Raw genomic sequence first — 9315 nt, forward strand, 5'->3', positions numbered from 1 at the left:
GTCCTTGTAAGGTATCCATAATTTCCCTCTCTGTCTTCTCTTTCCTAGGCTGTGTTCGATAACAGTAGCAGCTGCGCACATCATGTAGCATTTGCATACACCACGGTGTCAACTTGTGTGTTCCAATCTTATAAATAAAAAGCAAACTCAGTAAAATGTGCATTTCTGCTTCATTAGAAACAAATCTGGCAAAATTTTGTCCAGACTATCACTTATGTCTCTCCACAGTAACAGGTTCTGAATAAGACATGCACAACTCAAAAGATCTATTTCCAAATTATTAATAACAGCTATAAATCACATGTCCATTTCTCCTTTAGCAGAAGACAAGAGATGAGCCCCAATTCAAAAGGGCATGTACATCAATAACTATGTTGATATAAAGTATCAGAAAATTAAAATAATACAAGTTTTCTAAGTGGCGTTGCCCAAACCATCCTGTACAAACCATTTGTGACACTTTCTCTAACACTACCACTTCAGGAACTTTGTAATTATCTGAATCACAACAAAAATTAAATGTCCAAATACCACTAATATATGATAATTTATGGCCTATTCCTTCATGGCAAGTGAGGTATTACATGTATTATGCTTAATAAATCCTATTCCAATTTTGCAGAATGACAGAATGGTGGAGGTTGACACAGACCACTGCAGATCATCTAATCCAATCCCCAGCATTTCCAAAGACCAGGTTGCCTAGAACCATGATTAAAACGGTCTTCAACATCTTTAAGGATGGAAACCATACAAGTTCTCTAGGCTTAAGCACTGTCACAGTAAAAACAAGTGTTTTCTTGTGTTCAGAAGGAATTTCATGTGTTTTGACATATGGTCATTGCCTCTTGCCCTGTCACTGTGTACCACTGACCAAAGTCTAGCTATGACTCCTTTCCCTCAAGTTATATGTTTATACACATTGATAAGATCCCCTGGGACTTCTTATCTGCAGGCTGCTCAGACTTAGCACTCTCAGCATCTCCTGATATGACAGAGGCTCCAGTCCTCTCATTACCTCAGTAGCCCTTCCCTGGATTCTCTACAGTATGTCCTTATCTCTCTTACATGGGGAAGCCCCAAACTGGACCAGCCATTCCACATGTGTCTCACCCACCCTGAGTGGAGGGGAAGACTCACCACCTTTGGTCTACTGGCAGCACTCCTCCTTCTGTACCCGTTTGCTCTGGACACAGTTGGCTCATGGGCAGCCTGTTGCCCCCCAGGACCCCCAGACCCTACTCTGCAAAGCTGCTCTCCAGTCTGTGGGCCCACTGCATGTATTGGTGCATGGAGCTTTTCCTCTCCCCTTGCAGGACTGCTGAACTGCATAAGATTCCCATCTGCCCATTCCTTCAGTGTGACTAGGTCTCTCTGGATAAGAGTACAAATATATCGTCTATCAACCACTCCTCCCAGCTTTGTGTTCTCTGCAAACTTGCTGGCAGCATACTTCATCCCATCATCATCAGGTCATCAATGAAGGTGCTAAATAGAATCTATATTGGCCCCTGGGATACAATGCTGGTGACTGCCTCCAGCTGGACTTTGTGCCAGTGATCTTTGAACCAGGTAGCTCAGCCAGTTTTCTCTCCACATCCCTGGCCACCCAACTGCCCAGAACAGCCTATAATTTTAACAGGTTACATTAATATTAATATGCATTATATCTTGTTTTAATTTATCAGTGCTAAACAGCAAAGCGATTTGCCTGTTGTCAGCCACATAGAGTCTGCTGTGATAAGTCATAGCTGCCCAGGTATCAAAGGTCCAGAGCAAGCCCAGGGGATGAAAGATGTTATTGACTGGTTATGTCTCCCACCTATCTGAAGTCATGTCATCGCCGCAGACAGGGCAACACATAATTCTGACTCACCTATGGTCAAGGAGTCAAAATCAGAGGGTGCACTGTAGAAAGAAATCTAACAGCAAAATATCCTCCCTTGGTTACAGAAAAGGGATTGTTGTGCTGAGGAGGGACAGCAACAATGTTGCTAACCTGGAACAAATATACTTATCACAACTTTTAGAAGTATAGCCGTGGATAAAGTTGGACAGCTATTAACTGAGCAAAATCCCAAAAGGAGTAGAAGTCTTATGTTCTAAATCTAGAAATTTGATATTTCCAAGTCTGGAAAGATAACCTAATACTCCCTGTAAGTGCTGCTTTTGGGTAATTAATGTAAACCTAAACGAGACATTTAAGATAGAAGTAAGTCAGTTCCTTTTTGTCTCAATGATTATAAAAAGTCCTTAGGGTGGCTAGGATTAGCTTAGATGCCCAGTTCCTAAAGGTAGACATAATGAAATCCACAGTCTGAAAATTATTTGAATGAGGAAAACAGAGACCTTTGGAAGTGCACCTGTACAAATCCACAGAGAAATAAGTCTTAAACAGAATAAATGGGTTATTTATGGAGCTTAGTGATCAAGAGTGTGATGATGGAGGTGACAGTGACAGAAGAAAAAGAGGAGGGGTGAAAGCAGTCACAGGGCAGGACAGTAGATCACACATGGACTTGTAAAGTTGAAACGGGCAGCAATCTAACAAGGAGATGTGAGATTTCTGCATCACTTGATGGAATAAGCAGAGGGAGGCAAACCTAGAGCAAGAACTTAGGTCAAGATCTAGGAGTCACAGTCATTAAGCATGTGAGTGGGTAAAACCAGTTTAAAAGGTACATATAAAATGTGATAATGAAATATGTATTAACTTAATTAGCATCATCAGAGACAAATCATTCTCTTTTATGTATTTAACTAATCTATGTGAATGGAAAAAGGTTGAAAAAAATTTAAAATATAGACTTAGGACAGCAAAAAGACATTCATGCTCCAGACAGTTGTCAAACTAACCAGTCAGCCTTTGATGACAGTGTTTAAGAAACCTAAAAATGTAACAGCATGAAGGTTACAATGGGTAACTCCAAGGTAGGAAGTATTTGTTCCTGGAAAAATTGCCCCAAATGTGTTTGAGAGAGTTACAGGCACTTTCCAGGAATTAATATTTAGAATGAAAAGATGAATCCATTTTTTCATATTTTCTATGATTTTTAAGGTTTGTGGTTTACTTTGATAGATTGAGTTCTTCTCTTCGCCCCACTATCAACATTCCTATGATAATACAGCATCTTCATAATGCTGATATTCATGTCTTTTAGACAGCAAGTTCTTCTGCTTTCTCCTAAGGATTATGCCTATCCATGTGGAAATATTCAACTCTGAGTGGTTCCCGTCTTGCTGCTCCTGGATATTTGGCTGTTTTCTGTGTTATTTTAGTCTGCCTCTGAGTCTAAATATTTTGCCTTCTGCTTCCCTTCTACCCCAAGCAAGTAAAGCATCATCTTAACCTTAACTTGTTCTAGGAACATTACCCCAGAGTCTTGAAAAGATTCTTGATTTTGGATGATATTTTATGTTTTTTCAATTGTTTGGACTGCAAATCAAAGGAACTGCTCTATCTGCGAGATAACTACATCAAGAAAGGCAAGAAAATAAATTATAAGAAAGTTATGAGTAAACTGCTTTGAATAAAGTGGGAGAAGCGCAGAGGGAGTACTGTTACATTTTGCTTCATATTGTCCATTTTAAAAGTCTTCACTGTAAGCTTTTATCAATATAACCATTTATTAATATAACCGTGTATCAATATAAGCAATTATTTATATTGATAAAAAGACTACTCCTGTTTAAGGAAACACAGTATTTATCATTGTGTTAATAAAGAAACATTAATTAAACCAGTATTCTGTATCCAACAGTAGCCAACCGTGTGGACTCCAGGGTAAATGATCAGTGCACTGACTTGTAACGCTCTGCATCTCAAGCAGTGACCTATGTTGCATGTTTCAAGAGTAACTTTATTATCACCGAAAATTTAAAGCACTGCATGTATATCATATTATTTGCTGAATTCACTACAAACTGTTTATTATTCTTTGACGATTTTTTCATCGTGGGATGGAAGATGCCCTGAAGGGTTGAGGAGAATGAGTATACATATGTAGAACCCAGAAACATTCGATCTCATTAAGCAATGAAAATTGTCAGTGTAGCACAGGAATGAAAGAATATGACATTGCTAGTCTTATTTACACAGATGATTACAAAGAGATAAAGTAGCTGACCCAGACAGCTAATAAATACAGCATTAAAAACACAGCATTTTCTGCCTTATTTTTTTTGACCTACTTTTCTTCCCCATAATTGTAATACACTTATATCTGAAGTTCACATATTGGTTGCATCCATTATTTTGGCTTCCTAGTTATTTGTTAAATTTAGTGAGAATTTGTTTGATTAGCTTTGATTTAGTTCCTCTTGGGAGCCCTGAAGGACTGAGAAAGATAAGCATATTAGGTCCTACACATGTACTCTGTCTCATTAAGGAATGCAAAGTGCTGGGTTAAAGAAAGAAAGGAGAAGAAGGGTTATTCCTATTTACACTGATCTTTGCAAAAGCCAAGGCATGATTCTCTATGTTGCTAAATTTTATTCTGGTTTAACTATTTCAAGTAACTAAATTCAGCAAACTTTGGAGTTTATTCAAAACCAAGGAAGTTGAATACTTCTCAGTATATGAGGTTTGCATCCTTAATTAAATGTTTAAAAATGACTGGACAAAATCTTACTTTTTCTCTCTAATTCTACTTTTTCACATCACTTTGTCATAATAAGAGTCCCTCACTAATGTGCACTTCAGATCTTGATCTTTGAAATATTGGGTGCTGGCCTTAAAAAAAACCTATACATTTCTTTAAGAAACAGAGAGACTATTTCAACCATTAACAAAGAAGGTAGCACTTGGTACTCAGTCTTCTCATTATAGTTACCTAGGCCTCTTTCAAGAAGTAAAGCAGAAAGAAAATAATTCAAAATGTTAAACCTTTATTTTTTGTAACTATTTTCAAACTGAAGTGTGTGATTTATTAGATTTTCTATGTACTCTTTGTGCAAAGCTGACTATTTCCACACTGTGTGTCAGGCCATCCTAGGCAAACTGGTGAAGTCTCCTTCTACCAGCTCATTAACATTTCTGTTGCATTTTTTAAAAGGAACTTTAGTTATATTTGCAATGTATTATAGTATTTGCCCCCGAGGAAGGCAAATGCAAATGCATTCTTTTCAACATTATGATTATTTTTTCTGTATTTTTTCCAAACCTCTTTCTACTTTCCCATACTTACATAATTAGCTAGATAAACACATAGAGAGGTACACATTTCCTTTTACAATTTTTCCTCTTTAGAGTATACGTATTTTATCTTCATTGAGAATTTAAAATAAAATTCCTGATATACATCAACTTTGAAAAGTTAATAAGTCACCTAGATGTATATTCAAATATAGAATTAATTCCTAATAGTCTTCTACCTCACTGGGCATACGACCTTCCTTAAGTAAGGACTGTCAAAATTACATCTCCAGTATGCTCAAGATTGTGGAATCATAGAATGGTTTGGGTTGGAAGGGATCCTGAAAATCATCCAGTTCCAGCAGACCACATTTCTCAGAGCTCCATTCAACCTGCCCTTAAACACTCCCAGGGACGGGGCATACACAACTTCTTTGGGCAACCTGTAACAAACCCGAGGGTTTGCCTCACCACCCTCAGAGCAAAGAATTTTTCCTAACATCCCATCTGAGCCTACCCTCTGTCAATTTAAAGCCATTCCCCCTTGTCCTGTCCCTACATGCCCATCATGATGACTTTTCCTTTCACGCCCAGGGGCAGAAATACAGGCAACCATGCTGGGTCTCCTGAACAGCTGCCTCACTTTTATGAAAACATAAAGGTTAGCTCTTTTAAAAGATAAAGGATAGCTCTTTTAAGAATTAATTTTTATTTATGATGAAGATTGAGCTTCTCATGTAACCTCTTGATAAAAACAGCTTTACCCATCTGGAAAGTAATTGTCACTTGTGAAAGTGTATATAAAAAACCAAAAGTTGATAATGCTTGAGTTTTTTATCCTACCTCATCCTTACCCAGCGCAGATGATTATAATTTACAGGTTATAATGTTATCAGTTTATGAATGCATGACAGTCTTGCTGTATTCAGTAACACACTGAAGGATTACAGAAGCATAAAATGAAATTTTCTTTAAAGGAAATCCAGTCCCTGAAGCCAAGTCAAATATCTCAACAGAATGATGAGGATTTTTGTAGGCAACTGGGAAAAAATCACCACTGGTCAGAGGAGATCAGGCTGAGAAAGATGCCAAGGCAAGTGTCTAATCAAATGGAGAGACCTGTATCCAATGAAACCTGTACTTCATGTAATAATTAATGTATTTAAAATTAGACACTTTTCTCAACATGCAGTCAAAAAGATGACAGGACCTTGTCCTTTAGGGACAGAGAAGAGAATAGCTTTCACAATTTCAAAGCATTCCCTACCAAGGTGTTGGAAAAGCCATAAAGCCTCATCAGAGCTAATGTTTTGAATCCTGGCCTGTCTCCTTTCCCAAAAATGCCTCACGTCTCAGACACTTGATGAACACCTACATTGTGAGCCCACAGAGGGCTGGGATCAGCACAGAGCAGCTGCCCAGCAGCCAGGTGTTCTTCACAGCCTGGTGGCCAGGGGCAGGATTTTTCCCTTAGTTACCACTTGACACTTGTCCAGGTGTTGTTTTCTGCTGAGACATACTGAGATATTACAACTTGCACCTCTTACAGTTACTGTGGGGCAACTTGTTTGTTAAACAGACAAACAAAAGATAAATAGGGGCTCACTATTAAAAACTAACCCTGTGTCTGTGCTGTACGATTACTACAATGTCTGAGGCCAAATTTAGTGAAGACTATCTGTGCTTGACTAAGAAATGAGAACATTACATGGGTTTTGTTTTGAAAAAGGCACTGCCTCCTTTCTTTTTTGACTTTTATCTATAGCAGTTTGCATTCCCTTGTACTTACTACTGTCTGGCATGTACCATAATATCATCCTATCCCTTTAGTTTTGTTCGCTTTCCTTTCATACTATCTCTTAATTATCCCTTTTGTACCTCTAGTCCGTGGTCTCTGAGTCTCTAATACATGGCTGCACCAATTTCACCACCCTCAAGGCTAGTCAGGTTAAAGATTAATGAGCAGACCTTACCCAGAGGCTTTACAAAGGTTACACATAATTACAAATGGGTCTTTTATGCAGTGCTGAATATGTGAAAGCTAAAAAAAAAAAAATTAAAAAAGAAAAAGATAACAGAACTTTTAGGATTTAAGTCAGCCATTTAAATCTTTTCAAAAAAAAAACCACAAACAAGTCAAACAAGTTAGGAAGTTCTACCTTTTGTTCCAAAGATGGTGAGAAAAACAAAAACACCATATGGTGGAAGTCAGTCTACATCTCAATCTTGCAACATCACTGCCTACTAATTCCTCCTTCAAGTTAAGTAAAATGTTTTGCGCTAAGAAGATGTAGAGACAAAAAGGTCTAAAACTGGTGGTAACTCTTCAGTTAACTAAATTCTCATATTCGACCATTTGTTAAAGGAAAAAAACAACCAAGACATTTCCCCTGTAGGAAAAACCTTAAAAGATTGCTTAGCCTAGCTGCTTGGTGAGAAAGACATATGCTGGCTAATTATCTTAATCTTGTGTCTTCTTAACTCACAGAAATACCTTAAAATGCAAACTTAGTATCTGAGACAACACTTTCATAAGTGCAAGCTTAAATTTAGGTTCATAGAACCATTGTATCATGCTAACCAAATAGTCTGACTTTAAGTTCTAAATTCCACCAAGTACCATTTAAGTTAATGGAAACTGCTTTGGAATCTGTCTTCAGGCACTGCTTCTTTGCTCCCTTGTTTTAAATCATTCAGTACAGAACACAAATGGAGATAATAATAAAAAACATTTTAAAAAGACACAAAAAAAAAAAAAAAACCACCTACACCTTTCATATTGTAATATTAGTGTTTAAATAATGGGATAAAGCTGTCAGAAATGTCCACGAAATTTGATACTTCAGTATTTGCTTCCAGTTCTGGATTGTAAGACTATGTTCTCAGAGGTGCTTTGTCTCCTCATTTTCAGTTAAGGTTAGAGGCGACTGAAGCTCTGTGGAAACACTGCAAGTTTCAGTATCATTACTGGTGAAATGACAAAACCTGATTACTCAAGAACACTTTTATTCAAAAAGTGGCACCATTCACTAGTGATATCACTCTTCAGGAGTAAGAGAATTACAGAGAACCCATAAAACCACTGAAGTCCTACAATTGTCTCAAAGTGATCCAAGCCCAGATGCTTTGTATGTTTATTTGGATTCTCATGTAAACATTTGCAATACAGGTGCTCTGTTTTCTTCCGCTATTTTCTTCCTTCTCTTTTGCCTTCTTTTTTGCCTGGAAGCAGCATCTATCTAGCCTTTATTCTAGTCATACATGAGTTTAACTCTTTCAGCAAAAGGCTGTTGAAAAGATATAACCCAAAACTTTGCATTTGACCACTAAGCAACTGGAGTTCTTATTTGAAACACAAGATAAATTGTTGGATTTCATTGTCATTCTGATTATTAAATATAACACTTTAGCATTGCATGGTCAGGGACCGGGTCCCTAAGGGATTAGACACACATTATGCAAACAGCTAAACAATCTTTGGATTAATTTAAAAATTATAATTTATAATTATTAACTTGAAGCTCTTATGTGGTTTATTATTAGTTTATTAAATGTGAATGCCAGAATTTGACATAGAGCTCAGATTATTTTTTCTCCCACAAGTGAATTACTGCAACTCAAAACAAACATTACCACTTACAGTTTAAAATTTTCATTTCTGGAATTGTTCTTTCTATTCAGTAATAACATACTTTTATAGCTGATTACAAAGTAAATTTAACATCACAATATTTTTTGAGAAGGAAGCAAATATTGAGAACCAAAAGGAAAGTAAAACCACCCAGACACATAAGAGAGCACTGTTTTTCACTGCAAAACTTGTCTTAAAAGTGAGACAGGTTTATTTAAGCTTTTTTATTAAAGAGTGTTGAAACTCTGCACGATATGTAAGGTACTTCTACATATATAACTAGTTTCTATCTCTTTTCTAAACAAAGTTGAGACACTCTGCAAGTAAGGAAGTGATGATCCAAAGTTAAAAAAAAAAACCAAAATATGTGAAGAAAAGAATCTTACAGCGCTTAAGCTGGAGGAGAGTTAATAATTAGATTTTTAATTTATTGTAGATTTTTCACTACAAAATTATTGCTTAGTGTAAAAGAAGCCATGCGTTTGAGACCAACAGACCCTGCCCTACCAGTAAGAGGGAGCCAAGTTCCCTTTTGTAGCATAACCAGACT

The sequence above is a fragment of the Fringilla coelebs genome (assembly GCF_963513975.1).
Source record: "Fringilla coelebs genome assembly, chromosome: 2".
Classification (NCBI taxonomy): Eukaryota; Metazoa; Chordata; class Aves; order Passeriformes; family Fringillidae; genus Fringilla; species Fringilla coelebs.